This window comes from Choristoneura fumiferana, chromosome 5 (assembly GCF_025370935.1).
Source record: "Choristoneura fumiferana chromosome 5, NRCan_CFum_1, whole genome shotgun sequence".
Lineage (NCBI taxonomy): Eukaryota > Metazoa > Arthropoda > Insecta > Lepidoptera > Tortricidae > Choristoneura > Choristoneura fumiferana.
This window is the reverse complement of record NC_133476.1, coordinates 8186692-8213613: the sequence shown is the minus strand read 5'-3', so window position 1 is coordinate 8213613 and position 26922 is coordinate 8186692. Positions and strand designations below refer to the sequence as shown.

At 36.3% G+C, this 26922-nt stretch overlaps 1 protein-coding gene across 1 annotated transcript in view; it reads right to left on the bottom strand.

Annotated features, from left to right (window-relative positions):
• Positions 1-26922, bottom strand: part of EcR (Ecdysone receptor) — a 289167-nt gene that overhangs the window by 201686 nt on the left and 60559 nt on the right. The window contains exon 3 of the mRNA XM_074087735.1: positions 15004-15062. The gene's annotated coding sequence lies outside the window, so the exon portion shown is untranslated. The remainder of the gene's footprint in view (positions 1-15003; positions 15063-26922) is intronic.

The window sequence follows — 26922 nt, the reverse complement described above, 5'->3', positions numbered from 1 at the left end:
AGGGTATGATTTTATTGATCACCTAATAAATGCGTTTTCGGCGACCTAATAAATAATATTTGTTCCTAAAATAGTTGGATCTGTTACGTAAATTGAATCACAAAATACTATTAAAACGGTTACCTAAATAATATTTAAAAATTACTCGGAAATAATATTGATCATCAAATAATTATATTGGGTTCCAAAATAATAGATGTGTCACTAAAACTGAATCACCAAACAATATAGAAATGGCTCCCTAAAAATTATTTATAATCAGAAAATAATATTGATCATCATATATACAATGAATGAAATAATAATAATATCTTCTCACAAATTACACCAATTGACCCCGCCCCAAACTAAGCAAAGTTTGTTCTATGAGTTCTAAACAACGAGTACACATACGAGTATATACTTAAATACATACAAACATCCAAGACTCAAGTACCTACTACAAACATTTATTTGGTGATCGAATTTTGATGATCAAACTATAATTTAGGATACGGTTTACATTAATCTGATGACATACTTAGAGACAGATTTGATTAATTTGATGACCAATATATTTCTTAGGGATAGATATAATAACAAGGGTATCGCAATGTAGTGACAAATCTAAAAGACAGCAAAAAATATATATTAAATGATATTGTAACGGATAACTCACGTCTTAAACCGAGATTAGCTCGACATGTTTCGGGCGTTCGCGTGCTCCTGAGAAGAAGGGCTACGAAATAGCCCGAAACATGTCGAGCTAAACTCGGTTTAAGACGTGAGTTATCCGTTACAATATCATTTTATATGAGTGAGTCTCACGGTAGTTTCATGTTCAAAAAATGTATAGTAGAAATTATATAGTAGAAATGTATAGTATAAAGTATATAGTTCCCAATAAAAAATGGCGGCGCCAGACCAAGACAAAGTGCTGCACAAAAAATAATAAACTCTAAAATATGTTTACTATAAAGAATCGTCGTAACATATCAGTGTCTTTAAAAATAACTCTAATTTTAACTCGTACGAGAAAATAGGTCACATATCGACTGAAGGACATACGGACCTAGATTTTTTCGTTGGAACAAATTGATATTAGCATAGTCTGTGTTTCCAAGGCGAGGCTGCGGGGTCAACGACCGATGAAGGGCCAGTCTCCTTTCGATGCAGTAAACAAGTAGCTCTTATAATGCAGCAAAAAACGGGGCAAGTGTGAGTTGGGCAGAGAAAGCGGGCGTTCACTAAAATTCCAGCTTTAGTTCCATGATAATACAATTTTGCTTTTTTGAGAAGGATGCAGTTACTAAATATGGGATGAAAGTAAGTCTTCTTACTTTCATCGCATTCTCATTTGTACGTTGTATTGTTTATAATAATTGAACCAAATACCATTTTCTTGCTGACTGTTTTTTTTCCTCGACAGTTGCATTGCCGTCCTTATGTGACAACCTATGTTTGTTTACATAATTTCAAGTCAAGCCAAGCAATAGAAGTGGATCAAATGAACTTGTAAGACAACAAACAAATATACGAGATGAAGTTAAATAATAGCTTGTAAATACTTAGAAAAATTCTACCCGAGAAAGCCAGACGCTCAAGTGGCCAAGTGAATATAATCAGTAACATAATTTACAGGGCGGTCAAATAGCGATTTATCATCCTTGACCCCGAGGCTATGAAGATGCATGCTTGTTGTTGAACATTAATTATATATCAATCGCTTTAGTGTATGACTGTACCGTTCAGAACAATATGCATTTTTTTTCTTATTGTAATAAGTAGATGATTTTGAAATGTATAGTTTGTCCTCCACTGTACTGTGACTGATGTAGATTAGAACGATGAAGTCGGGTGTAGGTTCTAAACGCCCTTTTTATCGTTATGAACAAATGAATATGTGCATAGTCTTGAAATAAAAATAATTATGTTCATGTATAGAAAAACGTTGCTTGAAAGACCAAGATACCCCTTAGCTTTATAGGTTTGCTTAAACTAGTCACAGAAAAACTTTTTAGGTATACTTAGTTATCAAGTCGTGGTAGCTGTTTATCCTAACTCATGTTTTGTTTGTTTACCAAAATGTTTATGAATGTATGGTTTACAATCTTATTCAATACAAAAACAAAACATAAATAACATTTATATATGATTACAATTAAACAAATAAATAAATCATGGGACAATTTACGCCAATTGACCTAGTCCCAAAGTAAGCAAAGCTTGTACAGTCTAGGGCAAAGATATCGACACGGCCAAAGTTACAAAAACATGTATACACGACTTTATTGGCCGACTGTATTGGCCATGTCGATATCTTTGCCCTTGACTGTACTATGGATACCATCAGGTAAGGATACCAGGAACAGATAAACATACTTATGTAGATGAATACATACTTTAATACATATAAGAGTCGAGCGCAAATAACGGAATGAAAATTATTGTAATGTGTTACAAAAATGATTCATGCAAGTTGTGTACAGTGTTTTTTAAATTCTATCTGCGTTCTTTTTTTGAAACCTTTTGAAACACACCAATTTTGAAACAGGAGCAGTTCTTTGTCAAAACGATTCGTCTGTCCGTTGCGCTATGGCGCGCCACAGCTGCAATACCTCACAGCGAGTCCACCGGAATAATTGTGATGTACGAGGTCAGCCCGCATCCCGCCAAGGCTACGCGCCAATTCAGAAATAATATAAATTAGTTCGATTCTACGCCATAGTGAGCACGCTGCATTCCATCTGTGACTGAAGATAGGAAATATCGGAGAAACGTGATCCTCTAACTCTTCGCAGAGACGACAATGTTCTTTACGTAAGTATTTTACGAGATCTCCACTAGGAAGTGTGATTTTTGAAACTTTGTCTCTGCTAAGTTCCATAATGCTACTACCCGACTAAAAAGTTGCTACATTGACACTACCTCGATAGTTTGTGATCACCACTATGTGGTTAAGGCAGCAGTGGCGTCGCATGAACTTTTCGTAAAACAAACTGAAGAGAAAGAAAGAGGCGTGTTTTGCGTAGGTAGGTATGATTGCGGATGCATGTATGTCAAGTAAAAAATTTAGGTAACCCGGTGGGAATCGAGTTATTACTTGCCCCGTTCGTGCAAAATTTGGAATGGACTGGCGGCTGAGATTTGCCCATCTCGGGGGCACTATTGGCGTATTGCAACTATTGCAAGTGATTACTATGATTGGTTTTTGGAGTCTTTTTGTATTTTTTATTTCAACGATACCAAATTTGGAAATTTTGAGAAAACCATATCATTATTATGATTGCTTAGTAGCGACATCTCTTATCTAGGTGAGCGGTTGGTTCCGAAAGAGTGTGACGTCTATCGACGTCACATAGATGTCGCTAGTGCTGCTGCTTAAGTAGCAAAGTAGAATTAAGCAACCTGAGATATGTATGCATAGGAAAAATTCGTGTCTAGATTCCTGTCCAGCAGTGGTGTTGGGGTTATAGCACGCAGCACGGAATGCTGAGGACCTGGGTTCGATTCCCAGTGCTGGTCTCTTTTTCTGGTTTTTCTGTGCATCCATGTCTCAGTTTGTATTTTCGATATGGAAAGTGATTACTATTTTTGACTGGTTGGACGTCTCTTGTGCTTAAAACTACAGGAGGTGCGGGTTCAAACCCCGTCCAGCAATCAAAAAATCTTTTTGTTTTTAAAAATCTCAGATTTCTTTGAGCTAGCGTAGTGCTAATAAAAACAAAAATAAAACTCTTAGATCAGTTTTTAAAGAATTTTTAAATTGAGATTGACAAATCTTTCAAAACATCTGGTTGAAATCCAATCGTAACATTTACTCGTAAAGGACATGATGTGATCGAATAAATGGAGTATTCTGGATTAATTTCGTGGCACTTTATATTACTTACTATGAATACGTAAAGAAAAAGTACTATATTGTTTTAGTTCTATCAAAAAGGTCATAGTAACTCAGCGGTCTGCAGCCGATGAGGTCATACTGCACTATCAATTGTTCCTGCAGCCGTGACCGTAGGGTGCGCGGGCGCAATTGGCGCCGCAGACGGCGCGTCGGATGTTGCAATTGTGCTACACCCAAACACAAAATGCTGCACTATATTTATATAAAACATTATATGTACCTAATTTAAGTCTAGTGGCTTGATTCAATGGACTCTCAAACAGAGCATCGAGGATTTAAGCCCGAGCTTGCATCTCTGAGCCCACGTGGGAATTTCCTACGATCAAAGTCCGGCAGTGGGACGTATATCACATTTTATTGATTATTACGATGTCTGACTTCTTGCCATTGATAATTCTACTTATGTCAACAGGACATATCATAACGATTCTGACTTTGTATTTGAGGTGTGATCCGCTAAAAATAGTATGACTTTGAATACATATTTCACTATCAAAGGTATCCAAATTGGCTATTTCAGTGCATCCCACTTGTAAAACCAATAACGGACATCCACTAACTTTTTTTTTCTACTAAAGTTTATATTGGAATCTAGGCCAACAAAGTATTGCTGCATTATTGGAGTGGCCAACAAAACATAAGCAATATTACGATTGCGTGACTGATCGCTGTAATTTCGGGGTAATTAACTAAAACGTTCGTAGCAATTCAACGCAAGGTCGGCCATCAACCCCCGCCCCATCGACCGTCATTAGTAGGCCCATGAATTATGAACGAATACTACTTTTGTGTTATTGATGACACTAACCCGCGACATTGAAGAATTAACGCGTGTAACCCCTTTATCGGTCATCTACTACGTGCATTTACTAGTAAAAATCGACTGTCTGGAGGAGTATTAAAATTAGATGGCACGCACACAGAAACAACTACCCAACTATAATATCAGTTGCGTGTGTCGTCGAACATGTAACATGTTTGAAAAAGGAATAACGAATACTATTGAAAACACTGGCACGTTTACATAGAATACGAATATAAGAAAACTTCAAGGTTCGAAATGGTTTAAAAAGTTTTCACTAAATACCGGTTGGTTATTTTTGTTTTTTTTTTGTTTTCTGTAAAGTCAAGTTTGAATCGTGTTGTGCCAAAGAATGCCAGTTGTTATCGTAAACAAAGTAATCAATTCGAAACAGGCTGTGGCTGGAAAATGGAGCTATAAATCCGCAGCTGCCGCAAATCGACCTTAGGCATACATTTAGATTCTATGGCGGTAATAAAATTAGTGGCACATTGTGTCGTCGATGAATAGATATAAAAGTGTTTTTGCTGGTCCAGGACATTTTTACTAAATATCTATAAGAAACCGTGGAGTGGGCCAGTAACGGTAGGTAATCAGTTCGTCGTTTTAGGCTAATAAGGTAGTCAACAAATTCTAGCAAACGCTTAGTCGGCGCGTCATGGTTAGAAATAACGAACTATTTGATGTTGACATACCTACTTTGATGTGACATCTTATCTTCGTGCGTCTTCGTGTACTTTATAAATAACTAATTAACCCTAAGTACAACCACCAAATGTGCTTTATAAAGCACAAATTGTTCATTGAATAAAGAATTTTAAGAATATTGAAATGATATGCAACAAAGATTGTGACCCAGGTCTTAAGGCCTAAAATTAGGACTCAGGAGGATGATGACCACTGAGCCGATCGTAGGTCCTAAAAATTGTAAACAAGTAAATGGAACTCTGTGGATAATAGTAGCCCATCGAACGATGCGATGATTCCGCCAATGTCGAGGTTGCATAATGCTAGACGACTTTAGGTTGAGTAAAATGGAACTCTCGTCGCTCATTTGTTTTACAGATCAGAATAAACAAAACAGTATCGAAACACTGACAATAACTTTTCTGATGCTCTACAAGAAGAAGGAATGCTTGATTACTTATTATTTCATTCTGCCCATCACCCACATGGTTTAGTGCGTGAAACACGTAAATGATTAACATATCTAGGTGCAATGACATAAGGCGAATTAAATATGATATTGGCGTCGCGTGCGCACGGCAATGACACAAAATCATTGAGCTAAAAGTTTCCTATTGGTGATAAACATGAGGGTTCTCTTGTCGATGTTCAGTTCGATCGCAAGACTAAAAAAAGGGAATTGAAGGAGGTATATAGGCCTTATAAATAAGGCTCAGAGTTGCTCGGCGAGCTATGAAGAGGGCTATGCGCGGGATTTGTCTACGGGACCAAATCAGAAATGAGGAGATACGTAGCCAAGCGAATTAGCACGTCGAAGTGGAAATGAGCAGGCCATATACTCGTAGCACGGAGGACAGATAGCGGTTGAGGCCGAAAAGTTCTCGAATGGAGACCGGGGATCGGCAAGCGCAGCGTAGGAAGTCCACCAACAAGATGGACGGACGAACTTGTTAAAGTCGCGGGTTGGCGGTGGATGCAGGACGATTTCAAACGAAGCAACTGGAAGTCCATGGAAGAGGCCTACTATGTCCTACGGTGGGCGTCCTACAGGTGATATATGATGATGATGGTGTGTTGTATTACAATTTTTATTTAACTTCGTCACAGTGAACTAAAGAAAACGGTTGTTAGAGTCGATTCCGATTTCATCGGATTCCAGAATCCTTCTTTTAATTTTAAATAACGCTTTAATGTATTTTGCTAAGGAACCCTAAATGTTTGGGCAAAAATCTGCCCGTGCAAGGGTAAGGTATGATTAATGGCACATCAATATTCAACGCGGCTACTTCAGATTAACTGGCCATCGCCGTCAGACGTGACTCTCCAATCGAGTGAAACCTCTGTCGATGCCCTATTTGTGGCCGAGACGGTGATTGAAGTTTTTTGACAATTTCGACTAAGGATGTGAGCACACTGAGATCAAACTACCGTCAAAGGTGGATTTATAGAAGGAGTCATAGGGGCTATGATGACCCATCCCTGGACCCTGGGCCGGGTCTAGGACAACAGTTAGATATTTTTCTAAGCTGATTGGTATTAATACAATCAATATCTTTACATGAAAAATTTTATCTTATTAAATGTCGTTTTAAAAAAATTACTTAATTGGACCATGTGACCCCCTCTAGTTATAAAAGCTGGATCCACCCTTGACTATCGCGCGATAGAGTTGGACTAAATAATTTAACGCCAAGAAAACGTTATGTTTGTTTTATGGTTTGCTAGAATGCATGAATTAATGAATTATTAGTTGCGACTTGCTCTACTAACTTGTTCAGAGTCAAAGAAAGAAAATCTTGTAAAAATATCAGCATTTTTTATTAAAGCGGAACTGCATTCACATCTTCTCAAGTTTTCGAAATTAGTTCGAAAATTAACTGCTTTCATTTGTTTTCAGTAAAATAACTTGCAACGTAGAAAATACTGCTGTATTAGCTCCTTATTTACATAACGCTTGCGTAATATCTTTTTAACTGGTTTCAAAAAATAAGGAGGTTCTTTATTCCAGTGTTTGCATGTTTTATTTTGACAAGTTTTGCTAAGCTTACTTTGGGACTAGGTCAATTTGTGTGAATTGTCCCGTGATATTTATTTATTTATTAATTTGATTTGAAAAGACAAACAAAGCATACCTATTGAGCTACATAGTTTCTTCGACATTTTCCTCACTCATGAAGAAAATATTTGATCTGTAGTTACATAATGTGAATGGACAGTCACCTTACAATACAAGTAAACAACACCGCAGACACGCCAAGCATAGCTAAGTGATTTAGCTGTTGTGATTTATGTGTGCGACGCGGCAAGTTTCCTCAAAGTAAATCTGAAATGACTCAGCTTCATGGAAGAAGCAATAAAAGTAAGTACGTCAGTAGCTTCTGATGATGGTAGGTCAATAATTATTAGACGATATTCTGAATAAATGCTGGCAACACAATGAACATAGTACGTAATTATTAAGGCAGCCGAGTGGCATATTTGTGGCATATTTAGATTTCACCTGCAAGAATTGGGTACTTAGTTTCCTGAATAAAAAAAATATATTTTTTAGTCCATCGGTTAGTAAGATTATACATAATATTAGACAGGTTTTTTTTTCTTTTGTCAATCAAACAAAAAATGACAAAGATGTAGCGAGCCAAAGTTTGAGCGCAAATGTCTTCTCTTCGTACTCAACACCACACTCCTGTACGTTTGTAGCTTAGAGCCTTTGCACATCGCGTTTGTTGAACGCGTTTTAGGATCTAACGTTGACAGCGCATTTTTCTTTAACTCGCGTGCCCGTATCCCGTTTATATCGGTGCAACGACGGCACTCGGTGTGTAAAGGCCCTTATAAATCAGTAATTCAAAATATTGGTTTCATATTTTATTGTAAACTTGGGATTGGCCCTTCACTCTACCGAATCATAGATACGTAAATTACGTCCACCTTATCGTTGACTAACGTTATTGCAGTGTAAGTCAACAATGCACCAACAGCGATGAAATAGCCAAGTATTTATTTGACATTTTTGGCTTTGCATCGCGTCAAAATGTGCATAATGTACGGGTTTACCACATTTTACAGTTGACAGACGAGATCGACAGACGCCCGCCTACGCCACAGCGAGTTGCCAAAGTATATAAAAAACGCCAAATAAATACGACGCTAATTTACAAATGTACACAGCGTGATGAAGAAAATATTTTAGGGTATATTTTTTACTTTAATTTTAATACTACGGTATTGGACATGTTTTATTTATTTTATAAATCAAAGATTAAAGCCGTCTCGCTTACGCTTATATTATTAAACAGGAGTATGAACGGAACGACACGTAACGACGTTAGAGTTTCGAATTTTGAAGTGTGCTACCTAGCATTGGTCTTAACGCGATCGCGTTCGTATGTTTTGCTGTATCAAACAGCATACTCAGAGTATGGAGTGTAGAGTGTTGAAGAGACATTAGGGGGTAAAGTTGCAAAAGTTTCCAGCTTTAAATGGTAAAAATATTTTGAAATCCTTGGCAAAGATTGCTAGAGTAGCAAGAGTGCCTGAAATAATTTAATAAATGTATTTAAAAATAACTGATAGGAGAAAACGAAAACGTGAATGGTTATTGAATTTTCGTGATCTTATAAAAACATATTTAACTGAGCGATTTTACTGTGATTATCGTTATAAAGTTTGGTTTAAAATTTATCCAATTGCTAATTCTTTTGCATGTACGGAAATTATCCTCCTTTGAACTCTACGCCCTATAACATAGAGGCTCTAGATTATCTATGTATCTCATAGTGTCTGAGGGTGACACTCTTTCCCGGCCCGGATAATACCGGGATGGAAATACCGACCCTGTTTTTCGTGTACACGCCCATAGAAGCTCCTGTCAGTTTCTATGGGCGAGTACACAAAAAACAGGGCCGGTATTTCCATGTCGGTGTTATCCGGGCCGGGAAAGAGTGTCACCCGTGTCTGACGGGAATTGAAATCGTGACCGCTGTCAACAACAAATAAATAATTTGTTATCCGACCGTCCTACACATATTAGGCCATCTAGCTATTAGTCTAATACGCTTTTGGTCCAACAACAATAAAAAGACAAACTGCAAAGGCATTGGGTTTTTCAAATGACTAGATATTTGTGGACTTGTTGTGTACATTACTGCTAAGAAGGTAATTGAAAAATAGCACGCTAACTGCTTACACGCGCGTTTGCTGTGAGTTGTAAGTTATTTGACTACTAAAATTTAAGATATTTTTTTTGTCCCTTTAAGTGCCACCTCAAACTTTTGCACTTTATCTGTATTTTTCTCTGACATGACGATCGTCTTTTGCTTTTTTTTGTTAAGAACATGTGCAAGAGCTAGATTGGATACACGAGATTCATCCAGTTGTCAAACATAGCTATTATAATAAACTAGTGTCATTGAAACCACAACAAATCGGTCCGCCATCACTGTTCATTTGGACAGGTTTGTTCCAATTTCGACCCACATTTTTACAATTATATTAAATGTTTCATGTCTTTTACATTTTCGATCCCCATGGTTCCGTCATTTTGCAAATTTCCAAAAACTGAATCAACAAAATATTCCATATTACTTTAATTATCGAATCTGTTCACAAAATTTCACGAAAATCGCTAGAGAAATTCGCACTGTAAAGAAAAAGCCGGCGAAGAGCGTGTCGGACACGCCCAAAATAGGGTTCCGTAGCCATTACGAAAGAAATAAGTAATATTTCTCTAAGGATTTCGTATTCTAAACGGAATCTTCCAAGTTTAGGTATATTTTATACCTTAGGCTGCTATTTACTCATAAACTACTAATAATTCTCAAGCAAACTTGGCCGTTATAGTTTTCCTTGAAAGTTTGATATACATTCTACCATCCTGAATTTTTTCAAATTTTTCCATCGACCGGTTTAAATTTAAGAGGGGGGGGGGACGCTCGATTTTAAGGAAAATTTTCACTTTAAAATTAAATATTTCGCAAACATATCACTGAATCGGTAAATTGTCTTAGCAAACCCCCAATGGTTTTGAAAGACCTATCCAACGATATCCCACACAATAGGGTAGGATGAGAAAAAAAAATCACCCCCACTTTACGTCTATGGGACCCACTTTACCACTAAACGTATATTTTTTTACAATTTTTAATTGTACCATTTTGTCGGCATAGTTTACCTATATATCCGTTCAAAATTACAGCTTTCAAGCATTAATAGTCCCTGAGCAAAGCCGCGGACGGACAGACAGACAGACAGACAGACAGACAGACATGGCGAAACTATAAGGGTTCCGTTTTTGCCATTTTGGCTCCGGAACCCTAAAAACAACGTAGGTAACAGAGGAAAGGAAAGCATTTTTGCCCAACCTGAAATGGAGACGCCTTCGAGCTTGCTTGATCGATAATTGATTTGGATTTAAAAGTACCTATGCGAAATTTAAAATATACGTTTCCGGTGAATAACTTAGGTAGGTTGATCTATGACATTTTATCAAACAAGTAGGTACTACTTGGCATGCATTCAAAAAAATCTAGATCACAAAAAAAATATACGTACCTACCCACCACATTATACTATAGTTACTATTGAATCTCCATAAAACTCATAAGCTGTCAACTCCACGCTTAACGCATGATCGCGTGAAACTATTGAAGCTCGGTCGAAAGAGGCACCGTCCATTTTCGGGAGGTCATTGTACGGCGGTGACGTCACCGGTGACCTTGACGCCTCCTGCACGCGTGAAAAATACCGCCCGTCAATGTGCCAGTACGCGTACGGATTTTAACATCACGTTCTGCATGTTTGAAAAAAACCTTCCATTTTCAATATTTTTGTAGGTTGCCAGCATTCTGTACAGATTTGTAGTCTTTTGTTTGGAATTCTATGGAATGTTAGGTCATGTCATGCTTAAAATAGATTGATAGGTTTTTTTTAAGTTAAAATTTACTAGCCATTATATCCAAAGTACATATAGTTTTTCCTGAGACCAGGTGAGATAGGGACCAGGTTAGTGTGATCAGGTGAGATAGGGGTCAATCACGGTCAGTTTCATAATAAAAAAAAAACTACTTATCGACAAACTTATGCAGCTGTGCGACGCAGAGATCTCAATTTACCTAGTATTATAATTAAAACTAGAGTTTTCAACCAAACCAAGCTAAAAATTAATACGCAGTGCAGTGAAAGTGCAGTCCAGTGAATGGCAAATTATTATTATTTACATCCTTATTTTAATCCTGATTGAATCCTGAGCTTTACAGGCAACACAGCGCGGTGGGCGGTATTGTAGGGCACTATATTGTTGTTATTATTATTATTTTGTTTATTTGTGTAAATTTTGCTATATAGGTATGTGTGTCTTCTGTGTTAGTGAATAAAAGTCTTCTTTCTTTCTTTCTTTAATTATTTATGTAATTATGATAGTTAATAATAATCACCACCCATCAATTTTGCTTTGGATATAATATGTACTTATATGCACGCTTACAGTACATGTGACTTCTATTTCTATACCTCATCAACTTTTATTGTCACATCGTGACAGTTTGCTGCGCCTCCGAACAAGGAAGAAAAAAATATATTATGAAAGCACAAACCATCGTCACATACTTCTTATTAAAACCCTTGCACAACTGTCTTTGTTCAAATTATTTCGGCGTGCATTCACAGTGTTATGAAAACAAGGAACGTTTGATCAGAGCAGTAGGGTGCATGCAGGGTTGGCAACACAAGTATTGCCATACAAAATTTTCATACTAATTCTACTAAGTGAATTTTAGTGATGAATGAAAAATGTGAATGTAAAAACTTATTAAGATCAAACTGGATTATATTGTCAAGTAAATGCGATTATAAAGTGTACACTACACCACACATCTTAACCAAAAACAAAGAGACAAAAAATACTTCCTGTAGGTATTTTTTTGTTCAGTACGATATACCTACTATTATAATAATGAAGCATTTGTTCTATAATAAAAATAACATGCAAAATTTGCGATATTAATATATGCAAAAGTTGGTGTGTCTGCGTTTTTATTTCTTGCTCGTTTACGCTAAATCGTTTTCCGCTATCCCGCAGGAACTATGCAATTACTGGCATAAAGATATACCATATCAAAATTGGTACAGCTGGTATAGGTACACGTAACCGACGTAAATAATAATTCGGATTTAGTATAAAAATCAGAATTATTATTTATTAAAGAAGATACTCCAAATGCAACTAAAAAAAACGGCCAAGAGCGTGTCGTACACGCCCAGGATAGGCTTCCGTAGCCATTACGAAAAAATCAAGCAATCTTAGCCGCTATAATTTTCCTTGTAAATTTGATATATTTACTACCGTACCGTTCTGAATTTTTTCAAATTTTTCCACCCATCAGTTTAGATTTTAGAGGGGGGGGGGGCGCTCGATTTCTATTAAAATTTGCACTTTAACTTGAATATTTCACAAACAGATTACTGAATAGAAAAATTGTCTTAGCAACCCCCCAATGGTTTTAAAAGACCTATCCAACCTTACGTCTATGGGACGTACCATACAATTATGTCGGCGTGACCGATATGTATATTTATGTAAAATTACAGCTTTCTAGTACTAACGGTCTCTGAGCTTACCCGCGGACAGACGGACAGACATGGCGAAACTATAAGGGTTCCTAGTTGACTACGGAACCCTAAAAACAGGCAACCCTAGCATCATGTGTAACTGTGTAAACGGATTTGCGGGCAAATGCGGGCAGTCAGGCCGTAAAGTCGGGTGAGTCAACTGTCTGCCCGCCGCCCTTGTGCCGTCCTCCATCGGGATGAGGCTGGAGCCAACGCACGAGCGGTTTCTGGATGAAGCTAGGTACCCAAGTTTGAGGTATAATTACTAAAGGCTAGTGCTCAGTAGTTTTCCTTCTAGATTTCTTAGCACAAAGATGCATTGCCATACAGCGTGGTAATGCTGCCAGCCTTCTCGGCACCTTACCACCTTGCAGTGATTTCGGGCAACTTTTTTATTTATAAGTTTAGTTTGTTTTTCCTTACTTTTTGCCATAACTATACTACTTGTACTATTACTTATTCTGTGCCCAAACTAAGCAAAGCTTGTACTATGGATACTAGGCAACGGATAAACATACTTATATAGATAAATACATACTTAATTACATATTGAACATCCAAGACCCAAGAACAAACATTCGTATTATTCATACAAATATCTGCCCCGGCCGGGAATCGAACCCGGAACCTCAAGCTTCGTAGTCAGGTTCTCTAACCACTTGGCCATCCGGTCGTCTAAATTTACGAGCGATTTTTGGATGATTGTAGAGCTAATAGGTGTCAAGTACCCCGTGGTATTTATTTATACTATAGGTGAACGGTTTGAGGGACAAAATTAAGAACGACAGTCCCATGTAGAGTCACGCAAGTTATGGCTACCGTTTTTGTACCATCCTACATTTGTCTGTGGCTGGACCAAATACGCTAGCGGTTTAATTTTATCGAGGCTAAAGCACCGGCTTCATGGCTTTCAAAAGCAGGAAAATGTGAATTGTCAGGTTATAAATTAATGCGAGTTAAATATGAAAGCACGAAACCAACACACGTGTTTCCGGACAGAACAACGACTCGAACTTGTAAACTAAGCTTAAGCTGTTACCTGCAGTGGTCATGTTCACACATCACAGTTATAGTGTTATTTTTGCTTAAAGTAACAGCAGATAGGAGATTATGTCCCCAGTTCTTTTTTTTTTGTATTTTGCTGCCGCAATTCCGTAGGCAATAAGTGTGTTTTTCTTCTTTTTTTTTTTTAAACTGGAATCCGAAACGCATTAAAAATAATAATCATAATTTCTTAACAATAAATAGTAGGTATTAATTATTCTTAGAGTACTCATACATTATTAGATAGCATCTATTTGGTTATATACAGTCAAATACAAACCGTTTCGCTTTAGGCAGCTGTTTAGAAGTAGAGTTCAATAATTGCTTGACGGTAGCGCTTATCGCTCAGCTTATTGCCAAACCTGCGCTTAGTTACATTATATACGATCGGTCAAGTGCAGAATTTGGCTCGTTCATTATACCCCAGTAATGATCTGTCGAAAACGCTTATCCCATTTTTGACTTAATCGCCTCCTTTAAAAGGTAACAGTGGCTTTTAATTTTTTGAGTCATAAAGTAAAAAAAAACCCAAATAAAATGCAAAAAATCCTAAATCGAGCCGATTTTATGACTGGGCTGTCAGTGTGCAATATATCGTGTGGTTTTTTGTTCAGTTTTAACAGTAAATATTTTTTGATTTATTTTATGAATATTTTCCTCTTATTGTAATAGCTAGTAGCAATCGTTATTTTCATTAAATATAAACACATCAATCGCTTAGGTACGATAAAATCATAAAAGCTCCTTGTAGCTCTAGAGCTAGTACATATATTTTTCTGCTTTAATAAAGTCAATCAGTAATAAAAAAAATAGTTTCCATTTCTACGAGTATGAGGTGAACTGCATAATAATAAGTGCGAGGACGTATTGCCGTTCATTGTAACGTTTTAATGGCATTTGTTTCACAGTGGATGTTCCTAGCTGATGATGATGATGAAGTCCATATTCAATTAAACGCTATAAAACAATGAAAACTCACCGTTTATGAGGGCGAATCCGTCGGAAGCGTTGGTGGATATCGTAAGAATGACACTGTATCTGAAACAAAAATAGACATTATATACTTACGCTACAACAAAAAAATCAGACCTCAGGCAAACCGACTCTCTAAATACAGGATGACTTCTAATTGGTAATCACTAATCAGATAGTTTTTTACGCCATGCTCCTGCATTAAACACTTGTACTTACGTAAGAATAATCAAAGAGCTGAAAATGTTTTTAATTAAACAAAAAAAATATCTGATCTCGTGGTTAATACCTTACTTTTTACGTTAAACGCTCAACACAGCATGTTTTTAAGCAAACTTTACATTTGCTGGATTGAAATGTTAAGCAGCGTTTCCACCAATAATGTGCGAGGATGTGTGGTTGCGAGCGATGTGTTTTCATTAACCAATAGAAACGCTTTATTTACACATTCTCGCACAGCACATATCTGGTGGAAAGAAAGAAAAGAAAGAAAGAAAGAAATCATTTGTTCGTGACAACCTCTGAAAGAAGAAAACGAAATAAAAATGACAAACGAAGAAACGCTGCTTTAGCAAAGACATTTAAGGGAGCGCAGCTGCGGGACCGGTAGGTAAGTCTAAACTAAGTTGTCTTAAAAATATTGGACACGTATGTTTTCTTTGACAGTAAATTCGTCACATGATGATGATGATGAAAGAAAGATTCAACTTAAACATTCTAAGCCTAAATACCTGTACATATGTATATTTACAAATATATGGCTGCGTTTCCTCGTTCTATGGCAGCAATGCTAATACGTAGACCTTGGAAAGAGCCAGCCCCATTGATGGTCACCTAAACTAAATTAAAACTAAACGTGCCAAATTCGATCCAGCCATAAGCCCGTGTTTAACTTACAACGTTCGGCTGCATGAAAGTACTAATTGAATACACCGAACCTCTATGAAGTTGGTCGATGTATAAACTAAGTCGTTATGAGTCTGCTCCACTCGCGGTGGTAACCGGGCTTAATTTAAAACTAAACGTGCCAAATTATGTAGATCTAGCCTGACCTTAGACATCCTAAGAACAAACATGTTTACCTACCTGAAACAAGTAAACGGCGCCTTCATATCGTGACACGAAGAAAATGTATGCGATAATTTATTACACTGGGATAAGCAGACTGGAAATAGGGATCATATGGTGATGTCGTAAGGGAAAATACAATGGCACGGAATGAATAAAGAAGCGATGTGCGTTAAATATAATAAATTTACACGTAAGGGAGATGAAAAAGAAAACTTTCTGAAGAAAACAGTAATAACTTTGTATGACGTGATCACGTGATCTTTGCTTTGGTGAATTTTAACACGCTGGCAATTGCCATCTTCATTCACCATCCTTTCTTCCGGATTTTTACACTGTTTAACAGATAGGAATTACCATAATTACTGCTTTAGTATTATTATTATTATCCCCTGTTTCACCATCCATTGATTAATTTGACGGATAAATGTGATACCGTCTCTGTTTGTTTTGTTCAAATAGACGGAGACGGCATCACATTTATCCGTCAAATAAAATTAATCAATGGGTGGTGAAACAGCCCCTTAATTTTGTTACTTGGTTTTCTACGGTATGAAATAACCCCCGTTTCAAAATTCGCTTTAGAACTTTTCGGCACGGCAAACATTAATTGGCATACGTGCCGGTAAAATGAAGACGCCGAGTCTTTATTATGATAATAACGAACGTGACTCTCAATTTCAGTTTGGCATCAACGCCTGAATTACCGGAATATATGCCTACTTGTTTTCGAGGCAAAAATATATACCTCATTTCTCGGTAAGCTTTGTTTTGATATCTACAGGGAATTTGTTTTCGTGCGACAACTCGACTTGAAAATTGCGCGTCCCACGACTACCTTATGTAAATGATAGAGGTTCTAAGAAATTAATAATTAATAAAATCCCATTGTGAACGCTTTGGCTTTGGTTTTACTCTGCTGGGGAATCGAAAACGCCTTCGTTGTAGGCCCATTCTTGCAGCGTCGCCCTGTATCCCAGCTACAGTACCGATGGTGACCATCTACTTGTTTTGAATGGAAAAGAATATGACAATGGAGAAGATGTTCGATCTTCAGTTCAGGGTTATCCGTGAGGCAGTTGAGTTGACTTTGCAATGTTTTTTTTGGTTCTCTGTTTCATTTCCCAAATGTTTTATTTCCTAAACCTAACCTAACCTACTTGTGCTCTATAAAACCATAAGAAAATACACTGACAAAAATTTTTGGTTTCGGAGAAATTTTAAGGTTTTGGGAAATTTTATGCGAAAAGGCAGTCAACGTTTTTTCCCCCACTTTTATTCATAAATAAAACGTAAGTATTAATATTATACCTTGCTTGCTCGTTTGCCTCCCTTTCACAATAAAAAAAATCTAAATGCGAAAGTGAGCTTTTTTGTTCCTTTGTTCTGCTTTCACGCCTTAACTACTGAACTGATAGCCATTAAATTTTGCATACGTCATATTCGTCACCATCATTATCATATCAGCCGTAGGACGTCCACTGTTATGGATATAGGCCTCCCCCATAGACCTTCAGTTGTCTCAGTTGGAAGCGGCTTCCATCCACCGTGAACCCGCGCCTTTAACCAGGTCATCCGTCCATCTCGTTAATTAGGTAAAAGTATACCTTTTATAAACGAATTCTTCGCAGATGAAAGCGCGGGCAACAACTAGTATTTTTTTTTATAAAAGCATATTGGCTGTCAGGCATGTATTAATTGTGATAAATAACCATCAACCATCCGTCCGGCACAAACAATACATTAGATACACTTGACTTACAATGAGATCACAATATAAGTAGCTTTAATATTATATGCTCGTAAGAGGCATACATTAGACGCAATTGTAATTATAAACTTAACTGTCGCTAAAAACAAATAAAATATTCATAATAAATAGTTAAACGCATGCCTAGGTTTTTATTATGCAATAAATAAATGAAATGAAATGAAATTCTTTTTAAATATTTCCTAATAGTTTTGAGAATAGAGACAACGCAAGCTTTGAAACTTCATGTTTTAAATAAAACTGTATAATTCTTTCCCTACATTTTCTCCTTGGCTCTTTTTACTCGTATTATCCAGAACATGGCTGTGTAAATAGAAGTTATAGCAACAATTTTCTTTAAGAACCTCTTATTTAAAAGAATTAAAGCTTAAATCTTCTCCGTCGCCGTTAAAGGCGAAAGGACTTAATTTACTTAGAGAGTTTAAAAGGTTTATTTTGTAGAGTTGACACATTTTCATTTAAATCGTGCAAAAAAGTTATAAACATGAACCTGTTTTTCATTTATCTACGTCAAGCGTTTTTGTTTGAATATTTTTAGTTAGGTAAAAAAGTATTTGATAATTAATAAAATGAGTTTGCTAACATAATTCATATCAAAATTGACCAGTCAAAGAGCTAAAAAAATACAAAGTTGGTTAAGTTGGCAGTCACTTGCAGAATTACACTAATTAGAGAACTACTTAAACAAGCGAATCTATAACTTTCTTCATTAGTTTTAACAGATATTTTTCTAAAGCTCTTAATTAAATCAGAACTAAAACTTAAAAACGTTTTATCGTGAATATAATTAATGTTTCTTTGCAGCCGTAAAAATTCACGAAGATTTACATTGCTGCTTGTGGCATTCAAGGTCCTTCTTTATGACTTGATTCTGATTTAAATTTAAATAACTTTTCACCATTTCAAATAACGTTTTAATAATTTACCTTGTAGGCATTTTCACAAAAAAAGTGGGGTATGATTTTATTGATCACCTAATAAATGCGTTTTCGGCGACCTAATAAATAGTATTTGTTCCTAAAATAGTAGATCTGTCACCTAAATTGAATCACCAAATAATATTAAAACGGTTGCCTAAATATTTTTTAAAAATCTCGGAAATAATATTGATCATCAAATAATTATATTGGGTTCCAAAATAATAGATGTGTCACTAAAACTGAATCACCAAACAATATAGAAATGGCTTTCTAAAAATTAATTATAATAACTGGAAAATAATATTGATCATCAAATAATTGAACTTAAATTTGACGATAATGATATACAATTAATGAAATAATAATCATAATAATATCTTCTCACAAATTACACCAATTGACCCAGCCCCAAACTAAGCAAAGATTGTTCTATGGGTGTTAAACAACGGGTAGACTTACATACATATATACTAAATACATACAAACATCCAAGACTCAAGTACACCTAGGGAAGTACTACAAACATTTATATTCATCGTACAAGTATAAGCAAAAAATGTTCGGTTCGTAGTTCTACCTAACACTCCTCCTCGCTTCGCTCGTCGTCGTACCTAACCAGACCTGCCTTAGTAGAATAGGTAGAAGCATTATTTTGGTGATGGAATTTTGATGATCAAAGTATAATTTAGGATACAGGTTTACATTAATCTGATGACTCATACTTAGAGACAGATTTGATTAATTTGATGACCAATATATTTCTTAGGGATAGATATAATAATTAGGGTATCGCAGTTTAGTGACAAATCTAATTTTAAGTGACAGAAAATATAGTTCTCAAAAAAGTGCACCTTTTCTTTTTTTTTATTTTGGAAAAAATATGGTTTTTGCTACTCAGAATCAAGAGCACAATCGATTCTGATAGTTTAAAAAAAAGACCCAAAAAATGATCACAAAACTGACTCAGAAAATTTTGTGTGAAAAAATTAAATACATTTTGAAAGAAAAGGGTACACTTTTTAACGTATCGTGACTCGCTCACTCGCTTCACTTTATAACGTTGGGTAACGAATTAACTACGAACTTATTCGACAAAATACGGTGCAAAAACATATTCAGTAGATCTGTACTGCATTGCACGCTACTCTTTTGGCATAAGCATTCATGTTCATTGGAAATTCTATTAGCAACTGACTGCTCAATACACAACTCTGGTTTGGAATTCAAAGAACTACAAAGAAAATTGCAAACGTGTTTGTGTGTGTAAGGAACTTGTCAGAATGATTATGACATTTTTATTACTATGCTTTAGTTAGCATAGTAATGAATTTAGTTTCTTCTGTCAATCTGTCAGGATTGTGTCTCTAGTGCTGAGAATGGAGAGGTATTTAGTGATCCATAGATTAAGGCGTTACTTTGCGGAGTTATGGAACTCTACTTTATACTTTTTGCCTTGTTACTCCGCAGCTTTTAAAGTCTTTAGTCCATTGATTATCCATAGTACTGGCTACCGAATTGGAATTTTTCATTAAAAGTCTGTAAAGAGAACTGAAAGGAGTTGCAAAAGAAATAATGTTTGTCGTTTTTTCCTGAATTCTCAATTATGACGAGCCACACTCTCAGCAGCACCTTCCTGATTGGTTAAAATTAGTTAATATCTGGACAGTTGTTTCATCCGTTAAAATTATGAAATATTTTTTTTGTTAGCGTTTATTGTTTAGTATTTAAATTATATGGAACACTATATTATATCCAGTACTTCTTAGATGATTATTAAAATCGTTATGTTTATTCAGTTATTTTTAAGACCCTGGTGCATTTACATATTTTTACTTGTAAAAAAAGTATTTCACCCAATTATTACAAATTACACCAAATTACGATTAAGATTCTTGCCCTAATCACGGTAGTTACTATAGATAGATAGACTTTAAAAACCCTCTCAACATAATGAAAATAACAGTTTTATAATATGTGTACTATTTTTAGTAGGTACTAATTATCTTCGCAATCTCAACTATCTTCACAGAAGAAAAAAACAGCAGCCATGACGTCACACCGGACGCGATAAAATCGACGCGGGCGCATGCTAACCGTAACGGCAAACAACGCTCTTTGATGTTACTGGGGCGTCTACTACGAAATTTGAAAATCGAAGTTAGTATCGTACCGTCTCTCTTACTCTCGTATTAAATAATATTAATTAGCGTCAGTGGGGTGGGAATTTCGCACTTCGTGGTACAGGGCCAGTTCTCGTATCGCATCATAACTTGCGCATTTACTCGTTTTTATAACAAGGGAATTAAGGTTAGAATCAGTATAATGTAGGTGTATCTTTGAGGCAGAGATTCAGATATTCGTAGACAGATATTTCGATGTTTGTCTGCGAGCGATTCGCAAGAAAATGTATATTTTCTGCACCAAGTTTCAATCAAACTAAAATGTGTTAGCGCTGCCTCATACTTAGGTGGTGACCTAGTTTTGCATTCGTGTATTCTAGTAAATTTTTTTTTTCATCTATTCTACTAAGCGAACCGTTGAATGTCTTGGTTGGGCTTGATGGACAAATCACATTGAAACTGGAAAAATTTCGACAAAAAATATATATTTTGTTTAAAAAACTATTTCATTTTAATTTTGCTTTGGGATTTAATAATGCGTGCGTTGCGTGGTACAGGGAGTTAATATTATTATGTTAAACGAGTAAAAATTTTTAAAGTTCGAAATATTTTCTACATTTCCAAGCGCCGTTTTTGTCGGTTATAATCAAACAAGAATATGTTTTTGGCTCGTTTAAACTTCCGCTTAAAATGCGTGCCAGTTTATTTTTTGGCGCTGTTTTCAAGGACCTTAATTAATAATCAAGTTTTATTGAGATAATAACAAAACATAGACTCTCGATAAAGTCACAAATAAACATTGCTAGTTGCGTAACATTGTTGTGATATTTTTAACAACGATTAAAAAATTAGAATAATTAGGAGGTTTCTTTGAATTACTTTTATTTTTAATTAAGGATCTATAATTCTCATTCTTTACATTTTTAGAATGTAAGCTGACAGAATTCGATTTAGAAAAATTGACGATAAAGGTAAAGGTAAGCGTCCGTGTAATCACAAAACAAATGAGGTGCATTTAAAATAAATCGCATTTAAAATCAAATACTTTACGACATTACGACCAAATTGGTACAGCCTAAATACGACATGTTTATGAACTCAAATCATTCTACGGGTTAATTAATGAATAATTAAAGCAATTGTTTGTCGTGTTCACGCATTCATTGTTGCATTTATTTAGGTACGTACGGAAATAAACGATTAGGTTTCGTTGAAAATTGATGGCAACATTAAATTTGTTTTAATCACAAATGGTATCACCTGGGGAGTCTTTTTGAGCTAGTAATTTTTATGGCATTTTTTATTTGACAGCTGACAGCTAAGTTGAACATGTGAAGGGTCCACGGAAAGAACATGATGTAGTAGTAGTCACCTAAGCATTCAATCACGACATTTGGCGGAATCATTGATTGTTTCGATGGAACTATATTTTTCCTAAAAATTTATTGATGAAGTTACCTGTAGCGGATTGGAAGTTAGTCATTACGAACACTACGGTTAGCATTTCTTTAAAAGGTAAAAAAAACACGTTGTATTGTTTTAAGATGATTTAATTCAATGGTAAGTCATAGAATGGGATCAAATAAAGCCAAATATGGGCAATCAGTGCCCCTAGTGTAAGTTTTCGGTTACAAAATACGTCTCGATCGCGTTCGCGATAAAATCTCAATTTGTATGGAAACACGAACAGCGCCTCTAGCGGAACGTTTGCGATGTTCGTGTTTCCATGCAAATTGAGATTTTAACGCGAACGCGATCGAGACGTATTTTGTAACCGAAAAATTACACTAAGGGTACAGGAGAAAAAACGCGTGTAGTTTTGAAAATTGGTACAGTTATATGATACTTTGCAGTATCCAGATGAACATACTAAAAGTCCTCAAGGGTGGGGGTGTGCTAAGAGTGCAAGGGGGAGTTGAAGGTACATTTTTTCAGATTTTTGCTCATATCTCGAATATTTGTACGAATATTATTATGATTACTTTGGACAAAAGTTTTTACATTAAATTTCCTACAAGTTTGGTCATATTCGCTTTTGCTCTACGATCAATACTTTAGGAGATACAGGATGTTTAAGTTAACAAGGAGATAAAAAAATAGTAGATTTTTAAGAAATTAATAACGAAGTAGGTTTATGAAATTTTATTTAAAAATAAGAAAATGAAAATCAGTTTATCTTTATTATGTTACTCATCGTTTTCTGCATCGACATTACCGTCTTCTCCTTCTATGACTATGACATCTCTCGTATTCTAAAACCGGGCACAGACGGGTTTTACACAATACCGCTTAAAAAAAATTGGTTTGCCTAAAGCTCATTAGAGCCACCCGGCACCCGATCAGCACCGCCTCGACTTGCGGTGTCCACTCGTTGTCGACAGGTGGTCCACGCGCGGACGGCGCGTTGACAACGAGTGGACCTCGCGCGGTCCACGAATTTCCGAGTAGGGGGGATGAAGGGTGGTTGGCGGGGAGGGATAATGGTCCACTCGCCGTCCGCGCGTGGCAACCTCGCTAGTGAGTCGATCCGGTGACGCTACGGAGTTGATGTTGTGAGCGCTTGCCCATACAAATCTGTATGAAGAATACTAACCGCTCGAGGCGAGGCTGTGCTGAACGATCGACTTGTGTCTGTATCGATACAAATGGGCGCGAAAAAACATCGTGTGGAACGGCCCTTAGTGAAATAAACAATTACTTTGACCAAAAGTCAAATAATCGCATTTTCTTTTGATAAAAGTTTTTGGTAAGAAGAGAATTTTTGGTTGACTGTACTTGCATTGTCACCCAAACTACATTTGCATACCAAATTTCAAGTCCATGTCATTAACCGTTGAAGAGTTCCGTCCTGCGGAGACGATCCTGGCCGGACTAACAGGATGTCACTACCAGATTATTGTATCGTCACGCAATATAGATAAGTATGCCAAATTTTAAGACAATCCGACTACTAGAAGCGGGTCAAATTTTACTTGCAAGATTTGACCCGCACATAATAGATACACACTGATACATTGCAAGTTAAATAAAAGCTTTTAAAAAGTCAAGGTCGTGGGTGAGCAAAGTAATTCGCACCTTCGGTAGAACAAGGGCATAATTAAACTTTTTTTTTAATTTTCTGATTTTTCGATTTCTAGACAATTTAGCCCTTGCACTGCCGAAAGTACGAAGAACTAATTTTTCGATTTTTAGACAATTATGCCCTTGTACTACAGAAGGTGCGAATTGTTTAAATTGTTTATAGTTAATTGATATGGACCTCCGGACAGCAATGCCTGATTCAATAAATTATTTGAAAACTTTGTTTTTACGCGATTGTTCGTTTTTACGTAATTATATTGCTTAACTGAAAATAATAATATAATACGGCGGGATAGTACAGCTCGTGCATGTTGTGCATGAATAGCATTTTACATAAACGCAAAATATTAAATTCCAGATTATGAATGAGAGCTGCAATGGACCATAAAGCGCATATATTACGCACACTGAACAATTTTCAGCTCCACGTATTAAATGAAAGCATCAATCATCTCTGGCACTAAAAACTGATATTGAGAAATTTAAATTGTGCGCAATGATTTACTGTTCGTAAGCGTTCGTCTTCATTCACAGATTCATTCATAATTATGAAATTTACTGAATTTAATGTAAAGAAATCATTTTAATAAAGTGTTTTAAATTGATAATGTTTTTATTAACCCCCGACGCAAAAGAAGGGTGTTATAAGTTTGACGCATTGGTAGTCCGTCTGTCTGTCTGTGGCATCGTAGCTCACAAACGAATTGACCAATTTCGATGTATTTTCTACGTGAAAGCCTTGTTTTCTTGTGGGTTCTTTCTCTTTCTTTTATCCCGAATCGGCCTTTTTAGTCACGAGTACAAGTGTCGTCGTGATGCTACTTGAATCATCTATAAAAGATGCCAAGGCCTGTTATATTATGTTATGTTATGCTATGTTATGTTATGTTATGTTGTTACGTTATGTTACGTAACGTTACGTTACGTTAAGTTATGTTATGGTTCTTTCTTAATTAAGTTCGACAAAATTTAGTTAAACCGTCCTTGAGATATTGAAATTGAAAAGACAATGTTGGGGAGGTTCAACTTTTCTAAGTTGATTACGTTACCGTACTACGTTTGTTCAACAAAGTTCAAGTTTCTTCGGGCGTGGTGCAGTTGGTAGCATGCTAATTTACGCTCACTCGGCACACATGTTTATTAAAATTATCTTTGACGTTCATCAGCCCAGCCTGTATACGTCCCACTGCTGGGCACAGGCCTCCTCTCAGAATGAAAGGGGGCTTGGACCGTAGTTCCCACGCGGGCCCAGTGCGGATTGGCAACTTCACACACACCATTGAATTGCTTCGCAGGCTTGTGCAGGTTTCCCCGCGGTGTTTTTCTTCATCATAAAACTCGTGGTGAATTTCAAATGTAATTTCGCAGTTGATTTTCGAAAAACTCAGAGGTGCGTGCCGGGGTTTGAACCCACGATCCTCTGCTTGAGAGGCCATAGGAGAAATAACTTGGCCACCACGGCTTTTTTTGACTTTATGATACTCTTTACTGGCAAAAGATTTTTAGAAAAATCCTACAAAGTTAATGTAAAAACTGTCACCTCTATTTTGATACCTCCGAGTACAGTGTTAATTTCATAGTATTCAGCGGGGTTATAACAAAAAAGTATCTTTAACAGAAAATTATAATCAAATTAGATGGCGCTCCCAAAAACAAAGCAAAAAGGTTTGTTTGAGTGTAACAGCTTTTATCTATCTGAGACGGATTACTTGCTACCAGCCGCGGGCGCTCGCGCCGTCCTTTGTTCATCCCTGACCGTTGCGAGATAGAATTCTATCAGAACATCAATAGCTACGTCTTTTTATTTTATTTTAATAGAATGGAACACTTCAACGGTGCTAACAGTAACAGAGCATTCTAGGACCCCAAAGCAAGCAAAAATAACAGCTGAAGAGGAAATTTTGCTTGCAATGTTAGTTTTCAAGTTAATAATTTTTTAGCCTATTTTCTATTTTTTATCATCATTTTATTCATTATCAAAGGGTTCAGTCTAAAGTTATATATAGTGTGTCCTTAAACAACACATTTAGTTAGTACAAGATCTGATTGCAAGTTAACCAATATCATCGAATACGACTGAGGACACTTATAGGTCCTTAACCAGAACAAGGTAACATAAAAAACCATGTCTGCCTTAGTTCCTTTGCTTGGGTTGAAAGGTGTATCCATCGGGATTTTTTTTGGTCACAATTACATCATATCATAGAGTACCCGAACGAGAATGGTACCAGCAGTTGATCACTGTTCTAACACGACGTTTGTCCTACTCTAGTACTACATGAGGCAAGTAATGGGGTTGAAAGACTATTTCCAACGACGTCTGCGCGCGCAGTTCTGCCCTAGTGAGAAGTGGCAAACTTACTTTTTCACTCTATTGACCAATGATCCAGTGCTGGTACTAATTCTCGTTGAGGTATTCTATGACGCACGAGTAATTTTGACCAAAAAAAATCCCGAACAGCCATACTTATCTATGTAATAGAAATATTAGGCAGATTTGTTTTTTTTGTGTAGCCTTGATGTGGATAAAGTCCTGTGAGTGTCCCCATATGGTATTCGATGACATAAGTAAACTTGCAATCAGATCCTGTACTATAGATATATATGTTCAGGTAAATTAAATAATAAATGTATAATATAATGTATATACATTCCACGAATAATTTAATTAAATACTTACCTTAACCAAAACGTTTTGTTTCAAACTACTAGGCTTATAAAAAAAAGAGTGAGCTGTAAACAGTTATCTAAAGTCACCTTCATTCTAAAGTTAGTTTAATAAATCCGAGACGGTAAAATAAAACTGAGGCCTTTGTCGTAGCGACCTTTTGCGCTATTGGACTATTGAAAAACTGATAAAATATTTTTTTGTTATTCTTTACTTGACGAACACGAACTTGAAAAGCAAGATCGGACAAACCTTCCTTACTTAATATTAGAAATGCAAAAGTAGCTCAGCCTGTCTG